The sequence below is a fragment of the Anolis carolinensis genome, chromosome 5 (assembly GCF_035594765.1).
Source record: "Anolis carolinensis isolate JA03-04 chromosome 5, rAnoCar3.1.pri, whole genome shotgun sequence".
NCBI classification, from domain to species: Eukaryota; Metazoa; Chordata; class Lepidosauria; order Squamata; family Dactyloidae; genus Anolis; species Anolis carolinensis.
The window spans coordinates 47,197,307-47,220,866 of record NC_085845.1 but is presented as its reverse complement, the minus strand read 5'-3'; the positions used below and the strand labels follow the sequence as shown (position 1 = coordinate 47,220,866).

Genomic DNA, 23,560 nt, shown 5'->3' with positions numbered 1-23,560 from the left:
GCCTTCCTTGAGTCATCTTCTCGGCATAAGGATGGGGCCACTCACACTTTCCTTATGCCAGGAGGAGGGCGAGACATGTTGTGGCTGGGAGCGCTCCAGAGGGCTCTCCACTGGTCTGTGCCTTCCTCCCCTGTCCTTTCTGCATACGGATGCAGCAGGTTACTGTATCCTTATGCTGAGAGAACAGGGAAAATGAGGAGGGCCTGAGGTAAGTGCCCAGGGGGCTGCATCTGGCCCCTGGGTCTTAGTTTGCCCATGCCTGATCTAGATGATAACACTTAGATGGCTGAAAGCGAGGAGCAGCTGAGGAGCCTTATAAACAAGGTGAAAGAAGAAAGTATGAAAGCTGGGTTGCAGTTAAACATAAAAAAACAAGATTATGGCGACCAGACTGATTGATAATTGGCAAATAGAGGGAGAAAACATGAGGCAGTGACAGACTTTGTATTTTTAGGCACAAAGATTACTGTAGACGCAGACTACAGCCAGGAAGACGTTTACTTCTTGGGAGGAGAGCAATGACCAATCTCAACAAAATAATGCATAGAGACATCACACTGGCAATGAAGGACCACATAGTTAAAGCAATGGTATTCCCCGTAGGAACCTATGGATGCCAGAGCTGGACCATAAGGAAGGCTGAGTAAAGGAAGATAGATGCTTTTGAACTGTGGTGTTGGAGGAAAATTCCGAGAGTGCCTTGGACCGCAAAAAGATCCAACCAGTCCATACTCCAGGAAGTTATGCCTGACTGCCCACTGGAGTGAAGGATATTAGTGGCAAAGATGGAGTACTTTGGCCACATAATGAGAAGGCAGGAAAGCTTGGAAAATATAATGATGTTGGGGGAAATGGAAGGAAAAAGGAAGGTGGACTGACCAAGGGCAAGATGGGTGGATGTTATCCTTGAAGTGACTGGCTCGACCTTGAAGGAGCTGGGGGGTGGCGATGGCCGACAGGAAGCTCTGGCATGGACTGGTCCATGAGGTCACAAAGAGTTGGAAGCAATTGAATGAATAAACAACAACAATCTGCAGGGTAGAGCCAGCTTAAGAGATTTTTTTATGTAGGCATATGATTCTGAGGACAACCGTGTACTGGCAGATTTCCCTTTTATCTTGATAATTTATATTCTCTAAAGAAGTAGTAGAAAGACCTATAACTGCCTAACACTACAGGTGGGAGAGATAGTGGTCTGGCCCAAGACAGTTTAATGCTGGGGCAGAAAATGGTGCCGTATTTTCAAGTCAAAATGCATAGTAATTAAAGCCAACTGGGTAATTTTGGCAGTTCATTTAGAATTCCCATAAGCATATCTTCCCATTTCTACTCCTAAAGTAGAAATGCAATAAATTAATAACTAGAAAATTGCTCTTTTAATCACACACACACACACACACACACACACTGGTGCTGGTTGAACAACTGCATCTTCCTAACTAATATTAGAGATAGTCTTAGGGAAATATGTTTTTGATGTTAAAAACAAGCAATTTCCTATAAATTGAAAAAGAAGATGTCAAGTTCTAGTCCAGTACCTTCCCCACTTCTTTTTCCACATAAAGGAAGTACAGTTTCAAACAATTCCTGAGTTCTAAAGTAAATCAGGTTGATTTGGGCCCATTTAGGTCAAGCTCGAGGTTGTCTGATCAGCCTATTTTAGATTCAGAATCAATTGATCCTATTATCTACAAGGGCTATCCACAAAGTAGGTTACGTTTTGGAATTAAAAATGAACAAAGTATAGGAGAAAATTCTGCCGCTTGCACTCTCAACCAGTGCAGCCCTTCCCGTAGCTGCGCAGCATCGACAAAACGTTGCGTTGCCAGCCAAGCCCCCATTGTTGGAAACAAGTGGTTGAGGGCACAAGTGGCAGAATTTAGTGGGGAAGGATTTGCAAAGCTCATTCATAAGTATGGTAAGTGCCTAGATTTGAATGGTGACTACGTGAGATGTGATATTTGGGTGTGGCTTTCAACTGCATATGGTAAATGTGTTCTCCTATACTTTGTTCATTTTTAATTCCAAAACGTAACCTACTTTGTGGATAACCCTTGTATACACATAATCCGTATGTGTGTATGTGGCAGAGGTGTCCATTTACACAGACAGCCTCCCACTTCCACAAACAGCTTTAACCCACAGTTCTGGGAAGCCACCAAAGCCCTCCCTCCAAGGACATTGCAGGTTACAGTGAGCCACATCGCAGTGTTCCTTTCTCTCTCCATTTGTATGGAATTTGCATGACCCTGCCCACTGCCTCTACCTTAACTCTTTCCTATTCTTTTCTATGGCATACAGTAATTGAACATATTAGAGAAAGAGGATTCCAACTGGGAATACTGGTAGACTTTGGGTGATTGACCTTTAACTCTGGGAGCCCTCTGAACCCTACCAATGACAGATATGGACCAAACTTGGCACACAAACCCAACACTGCTAACTTTGCATACTGATGGACTTTGGGGTGATTGACCTTGGCACCAGAGAGTTGTAGTTCACCCTTAACCAGAGAGCACACAACCCAACCGACGACGAACCTGGCCTAAACTTGGCACACAGATCCAACATGGCCAGCTATGCATATAGGCCTGGTTTGGGGAGGATTGATCCACAATTCTTGGAATTGTAGTTCCACTCACATCATTATGTATTTTCTAATGGGAGCATTAATAAAAAATGAAATCAAAGACTGGCTTTTTTCTAATAAATAGTGATACTAATTCACTAAATGATATTACCCAACGCCCCAAAACAAACAATGCCTTTTTAAAATAACTTGGGCACCATCAGGTACCCAAGCTAGTCATCTAATAAAAGTAACAAACTGCACAATGACAGTTTGCAAAGGGATCTTGTAGTACCTTTGTACTATAAAATCAAAGACCCATATTTTACAGTTCCTATGTGTAACTAAGTACTATCTCCTGATGCAATCCACCAGCCTCCATCTATATCAAGAGTGGAGATCTGTTCAGCTGCCATTTGGGGCATAGGACGATGATATTTCTATTGTCCTCTTGCAAGTACACGAGACTGCGACAAGGAATTATGATGGAATACTACTTCCAATTGTCACCATCTCCCTCACTGATGGGAAGAGGGTTAGGAACATCATCCCCTATGCCCTGATTGGCAGCTCACCAGACCTCCATCTCTCAGCAAAATTGTAGCTTGGTAAAGTAGGTTTGAGATGAAATTTACAATTATGGCAATACTGTAGTGCTATTATTGTGATTGTGTAGTATTAATGAGTAGGGAGGAGATACGGATCCATAACTCTATGCTACAAATCTGAGAAAGTAGACCTAGTTTACAAAAGCTTATGTTACCAGCTTGGTTCTCTCCATTAGTCTCTAAGGTGCTACAAGATCCCTTGACAATCTGCAATACAGAATGCCAACCATCATCATTGCTTTAGGTTAAACTCAATTGATCACAACATAGAAATGCTTTTACAAATGGGATCTTTTTTTGAAAAAAAGGTTCATCAAAAATCTAAGTCTCCTACCTCCTATCTCCACTAGGCTGCTCTTGTAATATGTTGCCAATTCTACCTCGTGGCAAGAAAATAAATAGGTTTCCCCCCCCTGTGTTTTAAACATTGGTGATGATTTTGTCCAGAGGGAATAGGTAACTGTAAATGTTTAATGCTGCGATTTTCCCAAGATGCATGTATATAGAGACAGATAGATAGACAGATAGATATGGAAAGCTAGCATTTTCATAAGATTTAAGTTCATTTACACAGCAAGAAACTCTGATCAAAGAGAAGTGTACATACCTATTTCTTACTAAGACATCTCAACAGGTTTCCTTAGGTCATCCATATATATATATATATCTTCCCCTCTGGCAGATTCTAGACTACCTGGGGCTATTTCAGTATTAGCTGGGAGACAAGGGACTACAGCATCCCAGGTGGCTTTCCTTTCACATTACCTGATCCATATTAATTGGGAAGTGTGATGTAGTATATCCAAGGTTCTTCACAAGATTGCTCCTTAAGGCTACAATATGAAATTTTAAAGAACATGATAAATACTTGGGCATCCTAGTAAGTGTTTTTGTCAGATCTGTGGAGCTTTCATCTCACATCCAGTACAGGAATAATGAACATTTTTATAGTCTGCATAGAGTCAAGTTACATGCTAGATGTAAGGTCTAAGTGAAATTGGAGTTACAGGTGGTGTATGCATTTTGTACAATAGACTACAATAGTGTCCTTGTATTTGCTAGTTACAGCTTAACTGTTCTTCTTTGTATCTCATCACATTCAAAGAAACAAATGGTAAATCTGTATGCATCCCGTAGCTGATAATGACTGGATGCATATGCTACACACATGGGATGCATAGAAATCCCAACACACCCATTTCTTACATTTTGAAACGAATCCCCTTTTGACTCAACACATGCTGAAATTGTTTCTTCTCCCAATTCATTCAGATTTCTCCTGATGTCACTTTCTCACCTGTTTTTAAGCTATTTTAAGCATTATACAGTTATATAGCCTCTAATTCTGTACTTTTACTAAAAGAATTTAATTTAAAAAAATGAAATCTTTAATTCATAAACATATTTTCAAGATTCAAAGCACCCCCAACAGATGGCCATCTAACCTCTGTTTAAAAGCCTCCAAAAAGGAGCCTCCACCACACTCCGGTGCAGAGAGTTCCACTGCTGAACAACTCTCATAGTTAGAAAGTCCTTCCTAAAATTCAGGTGGAATCTCCTTTCCTGTAGTTTGAAGCTGTTGTTCTGCCTCCTAGTCTCCAGGACAGCAGAAAACAAGCTTGCTCCCTCCTCCCTATGACTTTCCTTCACATATTTGTACATGGCTATCATGTCTCCTCTCAGCCTTCTCTTCTGCAGGCTAAACATGCCCAGCTCTTTCAGTCTCTCCTCATAGAGCTTGTTCTCCAGACCCTTGATCATTTTAGTCACCCTCCTCTGGACACATTCCAGCTTGTCAACATCTCCCTTCAATTGCGGTGCCCAGAAATTGACACAGTATTCCAGGTGTGGTCTGACCAAGGCAGAATAGAGGGGTAGAATGACTTCCCTGGATCTAGACACTATACTCCTATTCATGCAGGCCAAACACCCATTCGCTTTTTTTTGCCGCCACATGACATTGTTGGCTCATGTTTAACTTGTCATTCACAAGTATATTTTTTCATACATATTGCTGTTGAGCCAGGCATCTCCCATTCTGTATCTTTGCATTTCATTTTTTCTGCCTAAGTGGAGCATTTGTTCCTGTTGAACTTCATTTTGTTAGTTTCGGCCCATCTCTCTAATCTGTTAAAATTGTTTTGAATTCTGCTCCTGTCTTTTGGAGTATTAACTATCCCTCCCAATTTGGTGTTATCTGCAAACTTGATGATCATGCTTTCTAGCCCTTCATCAAAGTCATTAATAAAGATGTTGAACAGAACCGGGCCCAGGACGGAACCCTGGAGCACTCCACTTGTGACTTCTTTCCAGGATGAAGAGCAAGCATTGCTGAGCACCATTTGGGTTTATTCACTTAACCAATTACAGTTCCACCTAACCGTAGTTTTGCCTAGCCCACATTTGACTAGTTTGTTTGCCAGAAGGTCATGGGGAAACTTGTTGAAGGCCTTATTGAAATCCAGATACGATACATCCATGGTGTTCCCTGCATCTACCCAGCTTGTACCTCTATGGAAAAAAGAAATCAGATTTGTCTGGCATGACTTGTTTTTGATAAATCCGTGTTGACTATTAGTAATGACCACATTCCTTTCTAAGTGTTTGACACCACTTCTTTAATAATTTTTTTCCAGAATTTTGCCTCTGTTGACATGAGGTTGACTGGACAGTCAGCAGACTCTGCCCCTAAGCTGCGTCTCAGAATCAATTTAAGGTAAAAAGCATGATTTTAAATTTGTATTTTTTACTCCATATCTGAGAACTTTTGCAGACAGTTCCCAATGAGTTGCTGGTGACAGGGGGACATAAAAACATAAACTTGAATTAAAATTAAATTAAGATTAAATACATACATAAAAACATAATTAAAATATATTCCAATGTTAAGACATGTCATCCAAAAGGAAGGTTTGAATGAGAATTTAACCCTTTTCCTTATGCAACTCTCATACTGAAGCATCCTCCTTCTTGTAAGAGGAAAAGTTGAAGAAAAATATAAAATTCACAACATCTCAAGTGTATGTGTGTGTGTGTACATTCCCAGCAATGTACCAAAAATATAAATGAAACCAGAGGGTTTATAACCCCATCCTGGTTTATAAATTAACAGTATTTGAATGATGTGGCTTTTCTGTGCAATTCTGTGCAATTTGTATTGTCTTTCATCGATCAAAAAATCACCATCAATACCTGACCTTGGAAGTTTACTGAATGAGGACTCCACAGACATTCAAAAATTCAATGCAATTCAACAATATATTTCAAATCCATATGGCTAAGACTAGGAAAGCTACATTTTAGACTGTAATTCCCAGAATCTTTGGTCATGTGGACTGGAGAATTTTGAGAGTTGCTATTCCCAGAAGAAACATTTTCAAGTTCTGAGAGTTGAGCTTCTTTGTTGAGTTCCTTTGTTCATTTTGTACTGATGTCTTCCTTATTAACTTTGATGCCTTCCTTGTTAACTTTGTGAATTGGATAGTGTTATCCAGATGAACTTCCTAATAAATACAGACAAACACATGTACATTGCTAGGACATACTTCTTAAAAGGGAGAAAACAAAACAGAAAATATGGCAAATATGTGCATCTACATTCTTTTATACATTCTAACATTTTTGATCCAGCACAGCCACCACCATCATCTTAAATTTTTTTAGAGATTCTGCAAACAGTATACTCTATCTGAAGAAGTGGGTTTATATTCACAAAAGCTCATAGGAGTCGCAGTGTGAATAAGGCCTCCTGCAGTTGCTATTGCCGTTGGAAAGAAAGCTTCCAAACTTGAGCTTGTAAATGTTAGTTCAATATCTTAAAACTTCCAAATTCCACAGACAGCTTATTATAAAATTCTGAGAACTGAAATCCAAAAATTAAACTCTGTTCCCATTAATTTATATTTACTTGAAAACAAAACTCATGTAGTTGCTAATATTTGCAATTGCTATTTTGTCTCTTTGCCTGTTTTACTTGGGGTGTTATTTATGTAAACACATAAACATGCACTAGTTTCCATCAAAATTACATTTGCACAATTGCTAGCAATGTGCATAAACCTAACTCTTACATATGAGCAGCTTTAGAATGGAGGAAAATTAAGCAAACTCATGAACATAAATACAGATGTATAATTTACAATACATTTACACAGTGCCGTATGTTAATTTGACACATTCATGCTTGCTAATTCAACACTTTCAGCAGCCAGGTTTTTTTTTTTAATGATGATGAACAATTCATTATGGTAGAACACTGACTTGAACCATTCCTGATTTTTCATTCAGATGTGCCCATCAACCCATGCTGCCCTCGGCTTGGTCAGAGGAGGGCAGACAGAAATAAAGATTTATTCTTCTATTATCTCATAGTTAATGCATGGCAATGTCAGCATCATCTGGAAGCTCCTGAGAATCCTCCGAAGTCCCAAAAGATGACACTGCCATCTTGTGCTGGCCATCTGGATAATGTTTGGGTTGTTGTATGTTTTCCGGGCTGTATGGCCATGTTCTAGAAGTATTCTCTCCTGACGTTTCACCCACATCTATGGCAGGCATCCTCAGAGGTTGTGAGGTATGGAGAAACTAAGCAAAGCAGGTTTATATATATCTGTGGAAAGTCCAGGGTGAGAGACAAACTCTTGTCAGTTGGAGGCCAGCGTGAATGTTGTAGTTAACCACCTTAGTTAGCAATGAATAGCTTCATCTCCTGGCTTCTTCCTGCCTGGGGGCATCCTTTGTTCGGAGTTGTTAGCTGCCCCTGGTTCCCATGTCTGGAACTCCTCTGTTTTCAGAGTGTTGCTTCTTATTTACTGTTCTGATTTTTGAGTTTTTAATACTGGTAGCCAGATTTTGTTCATTTTCATGGTTTCCTCAACTTCAACAGAAAGGATAAAGAATAAAGTTGTTGTTGTTGTTGTTGTTGTTGTTGTTGTTATTACTGCAGGTATAGCACTTTCACAAATAACCCAATTCTCACTGAAGTGCCAACTATATTGGTGGAATCTATTTTTTTATTGTGTTAGAAGTGACCTTTGGTGTGAGAGAATCAGCCGTCTACAAAGATGTTGCCTGGGGAGTGGCCGGATGCATTACCATCCTATGGGAGGCTTCTCTCATGTCCCCGCATGGGAAGCTGAGCCTGACAGATGGGAGCTCACCCCATCTTGTGGATTTGAACTGCTGACCTTCAGGTCAGCAGTTCAGCCAGCACAAGGATTTAACCCATTGCACCACTGCGGTTCCCTGGTGGAATCTGTGACTGCTGTTGATATCCTGTTATTGACATGAATACTTGTCTTTTTCTATACACTGTGTACACCTTTGTGCACCATTCTCCCCTATCTCCCATGTAAGGCAGCTTTCATGTGCCTAAATATGCTGCCAGAGCCAAAAGAGGGTTAACAAACCCAATGTCTGGGCAAAAAATTATTCTCTTTCTGGGCACATGATTTCTTCTTACCTTCCCTTACCTTCCCTCAACCATGAAATGGCCACGGTAGTACATTCTGGTGCTTGGAACCTGTCTTCTCTGTGTTGTGGGGAAAATGGATGTGGACTTGCACTTGTGAACCATTGAGCTCTGCAAATACCAAGTAGGAGCTTCTAACTGGGGAGGGCTGCTTCAAACTGAAGATGTGGATCCACATTGTAAGAGACTGGCCTTGTTCGTCCAACGTATTTGGAGGGGAAGTAAAGGAGAGAATTCCAAGAGAGCGATAAGACAAGTGCTAGACGAACAAGGCCAATCTCTTACAACATGACCAACAATTTTAGTAGCAACATTTCTGTACAACTGTACTTTATTTTATTCAGTTCTGAAACAGGCGCAATGTATTGGTTCCAATGTCTGTTTTGACAATGTGATGGAACAAATACATATGATCAACTATTTGAATATTCTATCTAGACTCAAATAGATAGATATGCCCGCAATGGTGCAGCAGATTAAACCGCTGAGCTGCTAAACTTGCTGACTGAAAGGTTGGTGGTTCGAATTCAGGGGGTGGGGTGAGCTCCCGCTATTAGTTTCAGCTTCTGCCTACCTAACAGTTCAAAAACATGCTAATGTAAGTAGATCACTAGGTACCACTCCGGCAGGAATGTAATGGTGCTCCATGCAGTCACGCTGGCCACATGACCTTGGAGGTGTCTATGGACAACGCTGGCTCTTCGGCTTAGAAATGGAAATGCGCACCAACCCCCAAAGTCAGACATGACTAGACTTAATGTCAGGGGAAAACCTTTACCTTTACTATCCACACTAGTATGTGAAAGTTGGGGCTAGATCAGAACATGCATTCCTATAATGTAGTTTTCTATGCAAACATAAGTTTCTGGGTGGACTGCTGAACGCAAATGAACCCCCCCTTTTTTTTGCACTGTACAACAGTAAACATTTCACCAAAAAGGCAATAAGGACAGAAACCTATCTGCTTGAAGGTAGGGCCCGCTTTCACTATACAAGGGATATAATTTTTTAAAATCCCCTAAGCTGTAGGTTCTGACATTGTGTTGGACCCACAATTTAATTTACAGAATACATTTCTATTGAGTTAGACAGATAGTTCAGTGGATGGATCAGTGCCTCCCTTTATACAATGGACTCCCAAATCCCTTCCAGAAGATTGAGGGCCAGCCATCCTCACAGTCTATATCAGTGGTTCTCAACCTGTGGATCCCCAGATGTTTTGGCCTTCAACTCCCAGGAATCCTAAAAGCTGGTAAACTGACTGAGATTTCTGGGAGTTGTAGGGCAAAACACCTGGGGACCCACAGGGAAGGAGAAATCAACATAAAAACCACACAGCCTTTTCTCTTGGTGGAAGGCTTTTAATCAATGCATGCCATGGTATGTGATGTAAATTTTGATAACTAAAATTCTAATAAAAGATTCTGGGAATAACTAATATTCATTAAGGCACACAATAGGATCAGATTTTGTTGTTGCTGTTTCCATCACCCTCCCCTTTGCTCAAGGACAGTCAAAACCATGTAATTACTTTCTCAAGTGAAAACATGTCTTTTAAATTTCTAGTAGTAATCGCAGGGATTTGGTCACTCAGAAGGAAAAAAACAAACAAACATTGGCTACAAGTAGTATCATGGGACTCTTAAGTTTCAAGAAGCAATAGCATTAGGGATGCTGACACTGTGGAATGTAAGAGCAAGGGATAACAACTGGAAAACACACTGTCTGAAAACCCGATATCTAAGATCCCTTGACTGTTTTATGAGAAGAAGGCTTATCTTTGTCTAGATGGGAATCCTGTATAACTGCCCACGAAATGAGATGCCGAATTCATCTATTTATCGAAACAGCTTTATATGGGTGAAACTATATTTAGTGCTGTCAAGTTATATAGTTATCTGTATCTACACAGCCATAGCAGTTTGATATCATTTTAACTATTGTGGCTTCATGTTATAGAAGCTATGTCACTGGAAAGCAGGGGAGATACAGGGTGGGATCAGTTGAGACATTTCCGATAGATCAGTGCTCTGCCATAGTCATCTGCAGAGACCTTTAATGGCCCTCAAGAGGTCCCTACAGATGATGTCCAGCTAAAGAAAAATAGTTGCACACATCTCTGCTCCTCCTCATGGTCTCCAGTGACACAAAAATGGTTGTGTTGGGTGAAGCTGCATAGGTTAAAAGTGGGTTTAGGGGGAATTTTGGTCATTGTGCAATCTGCTTCCACCCAAAACACCAAAAACAGGGGTTTTTTCATGTCAGGAGCGACTTGAGAAACTACAAGTCACTTCTGGTGTGAGGGAATTGGCCGTCTGCAAGGACGTTGCCCAGGGGTTGCCTGGATGTTTTGATGTTTTTACCATCCTTGTGGGAGGCTTCTCTCATGTCCCTGCATGGGAGGCTGGAGCTGACAGAAGGAGCTCATCCGCGCTCTTCCCAGATTGGAACCGGCAACCTTCAGGTCAGCAACCCAACCTCCAGGTTAGCAGTCCTGCTGGCACAAGGGTTTGACCCATTGCGCCACCAGGGGCTCCTGACTGAAGACAGTTAGATAAAGGTAAATATTTTCCCCTGACATTACGTAAGTCTAGTTGTGCCGAAGATCCAGCATTGTCTGTAGACACCTCCAAGGTCAAGGGACTGGCATGACTGCATGGAGTGCCGTTAACTTCCAACTGGAGTGGTACCTTTTGATCTACTCACATGTGCATGTTTTCGAACTGCTACTTTGGCAGAAGCTGGGGCTAACAGCGAGTGCTCACACTACTCCCCAGATTCAAACCGGCAACCTTTTGGTCAGCAAGTTCAGCAGCCAGCGGTTGTACTTAAGGTGTGATAATTCATTAATAGAATGCCAGTCAGACTTCTATGTCAGCATGACATTTATTTATGTGAATGAAAGACATAGTATGAAATGTGAAGGAAATCTGAACAAAGTCAATATTTACATTTCTTTTTCTTTTGGAGGAAAAGATTAAGAGTTTTTCTAATCCCAGATTTCCAGGAATCCTATTTATCACTGACATTGTTCCATCCAGATCATTTGTTAGTTCATTATTTGGCAGAATAATGTGCAGCTCAAGGAAAAGGCGGGGACGGGAGAATCAAAACTGTGTGAACCGTTTACCCTTTTAACATAGTTCAGAGTTTAAATTGCCTGGCAAAGTGCCTAGGGTTCTTTTTTGCATGACTTTGTTATTTTTGTTTGGTTTGCATAAAGCCTATAGAGTATATCTGGAAAGAGGTTGAAACAGCAGGGAGACAAAGTGGGAAAGAGTGGGAAACTAGTGCAGTGCAAACTAAACAAACCGTTTTTAAAAAGAGATAGCATCAAGGAGGTAAATTCATGCTGGAAAAAGTAATTAAAGTGAAATTGAGAGTGCTTTTTACTTACTATACATTAGGGTTCCAGTTGCTCAGGAAACCTACACAGGCTTAGATTTTTAAAATCTTTTTTACAGTACAGATCCAAACATCCCGCAGCCAGCATGACCAGAGTTGCTATATTACTTGAGTATGGTCATCAGTGAGTTTAATTTGATTTTCTTCTTGTGATCTAGAAATTATCATATATATTACAACTCCTATGTTGAAACATCTCCACTGACTGGGCAGAATTCAAAGTGCTAGTGATGATCTATAAAGAATTGCTGTGAATTTTCCAGGCTGTATGTCCATGTTCCAGAAGCATTCTCTCCTGATGTTTCACCCACATCTATGGCATCCTCAGAGGTTGTGAGGTCTGTTGGAAACTAGGCAAGTGGGGTTTATATATCTGTGGAAGGTCTAAGGTGGGAGAAAGAACTCTTGCCTGCTTGAGCCAATTATGAATGGTGCAATTGGCCACCTTGATTAGCATTGACTGGCCTTGCAGCTTCAAAGTCTGGCTGCTTCCTGCCTGTGGGAATCCTTTGTTGGGAGGTGTTAGCTGGCCTTGATTGTTTCATATCTGTTTCATGTTTTCCTATAAAGGATTGTACAGCTTGGCTTTAGGTTATTTGAAGAAACATTTCTCCCTTTAGGTAAGCCTAAATACTCTAAAGATACTAGATCTTGTCTGATCTTGGAAGCTAAGCAGAACCAGTCCTAGCTGTTACTTCCATGGGAGACTGTCAGTAAATGCCAGACATTAAAGGTTATATTTCAGAGGAAGGAACTGTCAAAACCACTTCTTAATATCCTGTTTCAGAAAACCCTATGAAAAAATCATGGGGTTGCCATAAGTCAATATGTGACTTGCAAGAACATACCCATTATATATACATCTCCATTTGTAAGTCCATTAGCATTCTAAATTTACACCCAACCTTTCTCTATTAAAGGCCAAATGCAAAACCAAAGTTATGTTCGTTTGGTTTTTTTTTAAAAAAAATCTATTCTTGCAGAAATTTAATATTTACTTTTTTTTTTACTCTTTCTGTTTATAGAAAAATACACACATAAATGTACACACACAAAATCCTTTTCCAGGTGCTGGGGAAAGACACAGAAAATAATTATGACCTGAAATATCATTTATTTTTCATTCAAGGTCCCAGACACCACTTGCAGCTTACAGAGAGCAGAAGTGACGGGATTTTTAAGACTCTCAAAGCCAGTGAACAAAGTCTGTGATATTCCTGAAACGTGGGATAAAAAAGCCGCACAGCCCCAGAATTGTCTTATAACTAAGCTCTGGGGAAGCTCCTTAACCCAGTCTAAGATCAAATCAAAGGCTATTATAGATCCTGCTGGCATAGCTAGAGCCCGACCCTATGTTTTCGTGACCTCTTTAGCTTGTGGCAAGATCTCCAAGAAGAAGAAGAAAAAGAAAAGGTAGGGAAAAAGAGACCTCTTCCCAGGTGTCTCAGTTTTCAGTGCAAATGTTATAATTAATATTGAACACCTGAAGCATCTCAGAGGAGTCTGAGGGTTTTTTAAAAAAACTTTTTGTATCAAACTAAAGAGGGTAAAAGAGTGGTAGTACTGCAATACATATTTTTCTTCTGTTGCTTTTGCACACATTTTATAGGTTTAAACAATGTAATACAGACCAAATTGAGTACAGATGCTAATGAAGCTAATGAAGATTTTATTGTTTTTATACTTTTAAAGTGACAACAATAGAAGCACAACCCAAAGTTAGTTTTAGAATGGGCACGGGCACATTGAAATCAATAGGATTTGAGTTAGCTGTGATGGATGCCTTCCACTAATTTCTATGGCTAATGTTGGATTTACTCCATAGTCAGTTTCACCAATCCTACTTCATTTGGTGTTTTGTTAGGCATTTTATAAATATATTTTTGTTCATTTATATTTCTGTTGTGACCATAAAATAACTAATAAAGCCCGATCCCTTTAGCAAAGCACCAGTTATTCAGTGGCAAGGCATAGGAAAACAGAAAAGTATTGGAAATAACTGCACCCAGTCTCTAGGCACATATCCCTTTGGAAATAAATAGCACTCATAACCTTATTGAAAAGGAAAAATGATATCATATCAATTTGGCAAATGTGGATCTCCATAAACATGTGGAGATCACCTTTTGAAAACCACTAGTCAAGAAAAGTATAACTTTGTTAGAAGTCAACCCTTTGAACAAGTGATATTCATAAGCATTCATGGAATGGCACACAGGTTACGCAGCTGTTAAACTGAAGAACCAAGTCTTTGAACTGCCAAGGATAAAGACATGCCACTACAAAAATATATTTGGTTAGCAGAGGATGGTTGTTTATTTAAAGTTGAAATTGCAGTTTAAATTACAGTTATAATTCCCCAAAAAGATATACACTCCCTTGAAACCCCTTAGTTTAAAATATGCACTCAGAGTTTTTAAAAAATCAAAGTATTCTCTGAAAAATAGCATATCTTGTTTACTCACAAACATCTTGTATTAATCCACCATACAGACAGATTTCTTATTTACCTTCATTTATCTATAGGATGTAGTTCTCTGTGTGTTGAGTACACAGGGTATCATTCTTAATCAATAGCCCATAGTCTTTAGGTATAGTTGTACTCACTGGAGTCCATAAGTCATACTTCTCTACCGAAGTCCAAACAGCAACATACATACATCTCCACTGAGGTCTGATGCAAACATGCATCCACTTCCACTGTGGTGTAAAGCAGACACAATATAAAATGGAGTCCTGAGTCCGAACATGCTCAGTACAATCACGTGTCTGTAATCCCGCCAACACCAAAGAGGTACAGTCAAACTGGTAAATCAACATAAACATAAAATACAGATTAGCAAATATATATATTAACAAATAAATAGTGAGAGCCTTGGGAGGTTACCATTTCCAACAGCTCTTCTCAACCAATCAAGCCGACCACTAGACCCATTAAAGATAATAATAATAATAATAATAATAATAATAATAATAATAATAATAATAATAATACATAAAACTAAATATCGGTATTATAATCTTCTAGTTATTTAGTTCCACAACTAAATGGGTACTTTTGTAATCTTGTCCAAGTTCACATCCCTAATTTTTAAACCCAGTTCCATTATCTTTACTTCACTTCAATTAGCTTCTCTAAATAGATGGATGGTAGAAGAGCTGACATTTTCCTTCTAGCCTTATCTTTACTGGGTGATAAAGAATTAAGCATAGTATATAATGTAAATTGTTTTGCTTATTTTGTTGTTGCACAGAGAAGCAAAGAGTTTCTGAAGTTTTCCCAATGGGCAGGATTATGGGACTTTCTCTGTATTTTTCAATAATGTTTTCATGTTGGGCACTTTTTAAATGAAAAATTTTTGAAACAAATATCTTGAACAAATGATATTTTCACAAAGAAGTCCTGAAAAATCTCATTTTGATTTTTATCTGGGTGTTTCAGTACATTATGGAAGATGAAAAAAATTAAAGTGTGCCTTAGGATAGGAGTGTACAAAATGCAGCCTGAAAGTGTGGAGGGATAGGTGCGTTGTTTTATGAAGTGTGATGGGGAAAGCATTGAATTTTGTTATACAATGACAATAAAGTTGTTGTTGTTGTTGTTGTTGTTTATTCTTCTGTTTCAACCCCTCATGTAAGGTCTGTTGTGGCTTTTATTCCTTTCCCCAAGGTTTTGGATTAAAGGTACTATCTGCACTGGTTCCACCAACTCTCTGTATTTCAGGGCTTTCTTGCCAGCCGCCTTAGACCACTTGTGTGTCTGCCAGCTCAATTATTTGTATTCATAAACCAATCATAAATCATCACTATGTACTTCAAATGGCCCATCAAAACCTGACATTTAGCAGTCTCCTTTACATTAATCTGCAGGGATTACATATATATGAAGCACTAAATTTATAACCACTTTCTTTCTAGTTGTATCAACTCCCTTGGCACCACAATTGTAAATATTAAGACTTAGGAATGCTTTGGTTTCTAGATAATCAAGACTTCACTGCTAAACATTCATGTTAGTATTACCTTCTTACTCAATGAAAAAGAATCTCTTGGCCTGACTAATACAATCCATTCTGCTGTATCAAGGTCTGTTCTGTTGATTGGGACATAGCAGGCTGACATTTCCAAGTCCTTCCTCCAGCAATCTCTGGTGTGACCTTCTGGAGGAGGAACCCTGGCATAGTTCCTCCTTACACAAGACAATGCTGGAGGCGTGGGTGGAAACATCAGTCACTCTGCTGCACCCAAGTCAACATTCGAATAGACCCCTGTTGCTTGCATGTGCTGCCGTCCAATAATGCAATGGTCATGGATATGTGTACTCTTCGTGAATATAAGTCATTTACAGATGCATGCCTCTAAATGATGTATTTGGAATTGTGATAGTGAATTCCACCCGTAACGATCAGCATCAAATTTGAAAATGCTTTGTGAGGTCTAGAATAGGTTCTAAAATGTTAACTCTTGTATAATTTTGTAGGGCACTAGCTCAGATCCTAGATCAGAGATAGCCTCTGAGACCTCCCCGGCCCTATCTAAACTGCCATATAATCCAGTTTCAGAATGTAGACTAACTGCATTGAACTGGATTATATGACAGTGCAGACTCATATAATCCAATTCAAAGCAGTTAGTCTGCATTCTGAAACTGGATTATAGGGCAGTTTAGATCTAGCCCCAGGTTCTTTCTGTGGTCCTTAACACCACCAGATTTCTCAGATTGTCCTTTTTTGGTCTCTACTGAAAGCGGCTACACACAAAAATTCACATTGGTCCCACACTATTTCAGTATAATGACTCTTTCTCTCCCCACTCCCAATGCCCTGCTTGCATCTGTGAAATGTTGAAGGCAATGTTTTAGGCTTGAGCAGGTCCAACAAGAACAGCTCTGTCTGTAGTCCATAGACCCCCACAGCGAGACACTTGGCAAAATGTCTTCTTTATTCCCCATTGCAAAAGAGATGGGGCATGCTACAAAGCAACTGCTGCAGTCAAGCACAATGATTTGATTTCTTCAGTCTGCCTCCAAGCACTACCTGGGCCTAGAGACACCCTTTGGAATGAAGATGTCAAAGATCTTCACTTTACTTTCATCTCTCTTCTTTCTTTGACTTGTATTCTGCTTTTGTCTGCCTTACAAAAGAGGGCCACAAGGCAACTGAACAAGTACAGTTAGAAATAAAAACAGATTAAAATATAAGGTACAGTAGAGTCTCACTTATCTAACACTCGCTTATCCAACGTTCTGAATTATCCAACGCATTTTTGTAGTCAATGTTTTCAAAACATTGTGATATTTTGGTACTAAATGAATAAATACAGTAATTGTTACATAGCATTATTGCACATTGAACTACTTTTTCTTTCAAACTTGTTGGATAACATGATGTTTTGGTGCTTAATTTGTAAAATTATAACCTAATTTGATGTTTAATAGGCTTTTCCTTAATCCCTCCTTATTATCCAACATATTTGCTTATCCAACGTTCTGCCGGCCCGGTTATGTTGGATAAGTGAGACTCTACTGTACTTTAAAAAATTAAATAAGGGGAAATGCTGCTGGATTAAAAGTCCCTTCCATAGCAACCCAGGTGAAGTGCTAAACAGAGACATGACTGAATAAAAATGCTTGCCAGAGAACAACTGTTCCAAGACAGAGTAATATCTCAACTTCTGTACAGTTCTCAGCTGTGCATTTATAAAGACTTTTAACCCCTGGAGGCAATACAAGTCAATTTTCTGTATGACAGCCTTGGTGTCCCATGTAGCTTTCCAAACGCCTTGCTTACTGCAGAATCTGGAATGGTTCCACTCCAAGTGTGTGCTTGGGTCTACAAAATCAGTTCCTGGCTTAGATTGAATCTTATTCTTTCTGGTTTAGCTCTCTGATCTTAACTGACAATTTTTTATTTGCCTGGTTCAGGGCTTTTAAGGAGAGATTAAAGCAATATGAATTTCCCCTTCAGCTATTCTGTGCTTGGGATCCCCTTGGGTCAAAGAAACTATCAAGCAGTGGATCAGAGACATAACTTTGCAAGAAGACGGAGCAAGAAGCAAAACTATTATGAGCAGGCAAACATAGCATAAACCTTACTCTGGCTTATTACTTTTAAACTCTAGAAATTCCCAAATATACTTTGGGTGACAACTAAAGTGGGTCCAATCCCATGTCTCAGATGCCATGGCAGTGGCAGGGAATCCCTACTGTCCTACTACACTGAGCCTGGTTCAGGGCAACAGGGCAGGGACCCAACTGCAAACATGGCACAATACAATTAAAACACAGCAAATGCATTATAATATGAATATAAAAAATTAAATATTTTGTTGCCATGGAACAAAAATATCAAAATACATTTAAAACTACACTTGACTAGAGAGCAATGAGCACTGGGGTAAAAGCAAGGAAAACACCAGTTGTAATACAGACCAGTGAAACACAACACTTTACTTACTTACTTATTTACTTACTTAGGTGATCCCTTGTTGTCCAAGTATGATGGCCTTCCAAGTGTAGTGTCTTGCTGGTGGATAGGTAAGTGACTGTAGAGCCCTATTCTTGACCCTCATGTTCTTCCACAGTGAGGACATCGGTTTCCAGGTGGAAGGCAGTTCCGGTCAGGGTTAGCTTGACGCGCCTTCCTCTTGGCACGTTTCTCCCTTTCACCCTTCATTCGTGCCTCTTTGAATTCAATAGCACTGCTGGTGACTGCTGACTTCAGCTAGAGCGCTCAAGGGCCAGGGCTTCCCAGTTCTCAGTGTCTATACCACAGTTTTTTTTAAGGTTAGCTTTAAGCCCACCTTTAAATCTCTTTTCCTGTCCACCAACATTACGTTTCTCATTCTTGAGTTGGGAGCATAGTAACTGCTTTGGGAGACAGAGATTGGGCATTCGGACAACGTGGCCAGTCCAACGGAGTTGATGGCATTAAGAGCATCACTTCAATGTAATGGTTTCTGCTTCTTCCAGAACACTGACATTTGTCCGCCTGCCTTCCCAAGAGATTTGGAATCATTCCAGGAGTTGAGTGTGATGCCTGTAGACAGTCCACGTTTTGCAGGCATATCATAGGGTTGGGAGGGCAATAGCTTTATAAACAAGCACCTTGGTATCCTTATATTTAAATTTAATGGAGTAATCAAATATGTAAAATCTATTCCCCATATTCACTCACTCACTGATGTGGAAGCCACCAGCCTATATAAAAAGATTTACCATAGCACCTCTGGAAAGAAGAAGAAAGAAAGGGCCTTAAAGAAAATCAAGGTTAGACTGGAAAAACTGTAACGGGGGATTAAAAGTTTATCACTTCTTTCAGTATACAGTTCTAATTAATTGCTCTATATCTATAGGTCTTGTATCTATAGGCCTGTCTTCTTTCTTTCATTTCATTTGTAGCATTTGTTTCTAGACTACCTGCTGTACTGAGTCTTGTATTGAACTTTTTTTGTATGTGTGTGTCAGGAGCAACTTGAGAAACTGCATATCGCTTCTGGTGTGAGAGAACTGGCCGTCTGCAAAGACGTTGTCCAGGCGATGCCCGGATGTTTGATGTTTTACCATCCTGTGGGAGGCTTCTCTCATGTCTCCGCATGGGGAGCTGGAGCTGATAGAGGGAGCTCACCCGCTCTCCCCAGATTCGAACCGCTGACCTGTCGTCAGGAGTCCTCCCGGCACAAGGGTTTAACCCATTGCACCACCAAAGGCTCCACATATCAAACTATTCACCTATATGAACTTCCTCAATTTTCAGCTTTTTAAAGGTCTTGCTGCTCTGTAAGCTTTATGCATCTATCCCTGTATGGTCTGAATTATCCTGATATTCCTAGACATATTTAAAATGTAGAATATTATGCAAAATGCAATGAAAGCATGAATGTAACTTTGGTTTTTTAAACAGTGTTTCGTCTTTCTGTTACTACTTTCAAACTCTGAAGTTTTGCTCTGAGAAATTATGTGATATGCTGCAATTGCTTGCAAAGCAGAGATGTGCTAATAAAGACCAGTAGATGTCAGTATTGATCTTCACTATGTTATACCTTACATTTTTGAAAGAAATGTCTTGTATGGTGAAAGAAATACGTTTATTTCTTGACTAGGAATATCACTGTCATGTTATGAAACATAATGCAAATGCAGAATAGCATATGCAATTATATGTAATGTAATAATCAGAAAGTTGAAAAAGAACACTCTTTGTGTTTTAATGCCTCAGTGTAATTAATATGGCTTCTTGAAACTGTGTCTTCAGTTTTCTTTCTTGGAATTATATAGCCCATAATGATATCTAAGACTCATAATAAAATTTGCAAATCATGGACAATTCTGCATACAGCAGAAAAACTACAGACCAAATAATAATAATCACACTTTATCTCACATTCTCTCTTAATTAAAAATTGGAAGTACATTTGCCCCCTTTTGAGGATGTATCAATTTGTGACAGTTTTTGGCAGCCGTGGGAAAACGATAAGAGCATTATTATACCTGTTATTCTGTATATCTATACTGTTCTATTGGGAGTCACTGATAGAAACAGATCACAAGAATTCAGTTAAGCAGTAGAAAATTGCAATAATTTTTTTTATTATAGCCCACAGAGCTAGCAAGTTCTAATTCATAACATAATACATATATAAGAAAAACTAAGACCAGAAAAAATAGTGGATAAAATTATACAGGCAGAATTTATTTCAAACATTTCCCCCTAATACAGAAATTCACTCTTCTTTAATGCCAACTGCCCCTGAGTCCTTCCACACGGCCATATAACCCAGAATATCAAGGCAGAAAATCCCACAGTATCTGCTTTGAACTGGGTTTTCTGAGTTCACACTACCATATATTCCAGTTCAAAGCAGAAAATGTGGGATTTTATTTAGCTGTGTGGAAGGGGTCTCAGACCAAAACTTGGCAACAACCAAAGTTACACTGGGATTCTTATCTTCTAGTAAGAATTTGGCATAAAAGTGGGCTGGTTTTCTTGGTAGATCTCAATTAATTGAGTAATATATGTTGAACCTGCTTGTAGAATCCATAAGACAAAATAAGGTGCTTCATTGATTCTTCTTCCAGGTTCATAACCTGGAATGACGTGGAAGTTCATAACCTTTTGATATATGAGAGACAACTTGGAGTATTTCAGAGGGGAAAGTATTCAATCTGAATTTAGTAAAAATATGACAAGGGTTAAATTCTTTAAATACCCAGCTAGATGAAAAGGACTGACACATTCTGTACCTTTGAAAGTGCAATGACCCTGCAGTAATTCTACTAAAAATTTCAAGTACAGCTTGCAAGCGCTGTTTTCCCCACTTTTGTTATTACAACATTAGAGTGAAAACTTTCAAACAGGATTAGAAATTCTACTGCTTTAATACTGATTGGAATATCTTGATAACATTCAGTGTGGAAAATATTATCAGCAAGCAGAAATGTTGAAAATATACTAATGTACATATAAAGATATCATTGTATTCCAGCTTCCAAGGAATGTAAAATATTAACTTCTATATACATCAGTTAGTGATAAAATAGTAGTAGTAGTAGTAGTAGTAGTAGTAAACTTTATTTATACTCTGCCACCATCTTCCTGAAAGGACTCTGGGCGGCTCACAGAAGCACTACCAGTGCTAAACATAAAATAAACTATATATAAACATGGAGGCTATCACAACATACATTTACAACTGCAAACATGCATAAAATGACACATAATAAAATTTTAAAATATATTTAAAAACCATTAGTAAGTTGTTTTTCAACTGTTCCAAAGTCTTTTGCTTGTGTTGTTAGGCCATGGCCAAGCAAAGAGGACAGGTTGCAAGCAATTACACTATGTGAAATGTGCTTAATCCTCATATGGCACAGAAACCAACACAAAATGCCAGTCCCAGGATTCTATAAGATACGATGAGAGCTGATAAGAGCCCTATGACACTATAACTGTGTACTATAAATGGGTCCACAGTGGTAACAGAGACACCAAATGCTGCATTTCTTCAATTCTAAGACACACCTTTTTCCTATATAAACATCTCTAAAAATGGGAGTCCATCTTAGAATCATAAATGTTATCTTAAGTATTTTTTTTGACAATAGTGGTGCTGAAATTAGGGTGTGCCTTACAATTGATGGCGTCTTAAAATTGAATAAATACAGTAATAGAGTATTTTAAAAATGAGCACCTGGTATCCAAAACAGATGCAAGTATGCCTCAGTTAAGGCAGTAGATATGGTCCTCGGCATTGCTTCTTTAACAAAACTTCTGGTGCTACAAGTAGAAATAATGTGGAAAGAACAGGATTGGTTCCTGCATCACCTAAAAAAGATAGAGAGGGAGAGAGAAGAAAGAAAGGGAGGGAGTGGAGAAGGAGAAGAGTTCAACATTTCAGCAAGACGTTTATCTACAATAGATAAAATATACAATGGAACTAACATTTTCTATGGTTTCTATTTTAACATACTGGAGAAGACTTGATGGAGGCAAGCTTATCTGCTTTCCTCGTTTGTCGCTATTTTGATGTTTATGCATCACAAGTAAGCAATTCCCGAGCCAACTGCTATTTAAATTGCCTGTTATAAGCAGGCAGACACAGCTTTGATAGGTTTGGCTTGAACAGATTCGAAGTGCAAATAAAAAGCAACCAAGTATTGTCGAAGGCTTTCATGGCCGGGATCACAGGGTTGTTGTATGTTTTCCAGGCTGTAACATGGCCATACAGCCCGGAAAATAAACAACAACCAAGTATTTCACATATATATATTTCATTGGTTCTTCTTTCATTTACATTGAGTGGGCTAAATCCAGCATTAGTTACAACAGGAGTAGTCAGTTAACTCAATAGGACTTTTGAATCCACATTCATTTCAATGGTGCTGCTGTAATGGTGTTGAACATTTGAATTACCTCAATATTTAAATGTTTCTAATACCATAAAATCATTATGCATCAATCGGTTTAAAATAAGGATGTCAGGGATTTAAAGGGGTCCATTTGTGCTGTTGCCTCATAATCATGTTGAAACAGAACATTTTTAAACAACATGCTGCTGAATATTTAATGCATATAAATTGTAATTGATGGGGTGGGGTGCCAGTCAACTTAGATATAAATACTTTATTGGATAATTACTTTTTAGATTGAGTTGTTAATTTTTTGAAAGTATTCCGCATAGATAATTTTTGTTACCTATCACTGTACCTTTTAACAATTCTAATAGATCCTTTCTGGAAAGGGATACCCAGAACTATTAACTCTGTATTAATATTTCATACTGAAATAATGCTGGAACATTTTGGCTTCCTTGCCTCATCAAACAGACTTTTAGGCCATGTATTCCCCAAATGGGTTTTTTAATAAAATCAGTTTTTACCAAACAAACATTACACTTTCCTCTGTCCTTTATCAGAGAATACCATTCATGTCATTTTTTTTCTTTGTTTTTTCTCTCTCTCTGCAACAATAAAAAGCCAAGAGGGAAAATGGAATCAGAAATACCAACAAC

The 23,560-nt window shown here is 39.0% G+C and overlaps 1 long non-coding RNA gene across 1 annotated transcript; it reads left to right on the top strand.

The window, feature by feature from the left end:
• The first annotated feature begins 186 nt into the window (after positions 1–186).
• LOC134299142 (uncharacterized) lies at positions 187–23,436 on the top strand. The gene is made up of 3 exons (XR_010006291.1): positions 187–5,893; positions 18,528–18,587; positions 19,518–23,436. It is a non-coding gene; the product is annotated as an uncharacterized LOC134299142 (long non-coding RNA).
• Positions 23,437–23,560: the final 124 nt, after the last annotated feature.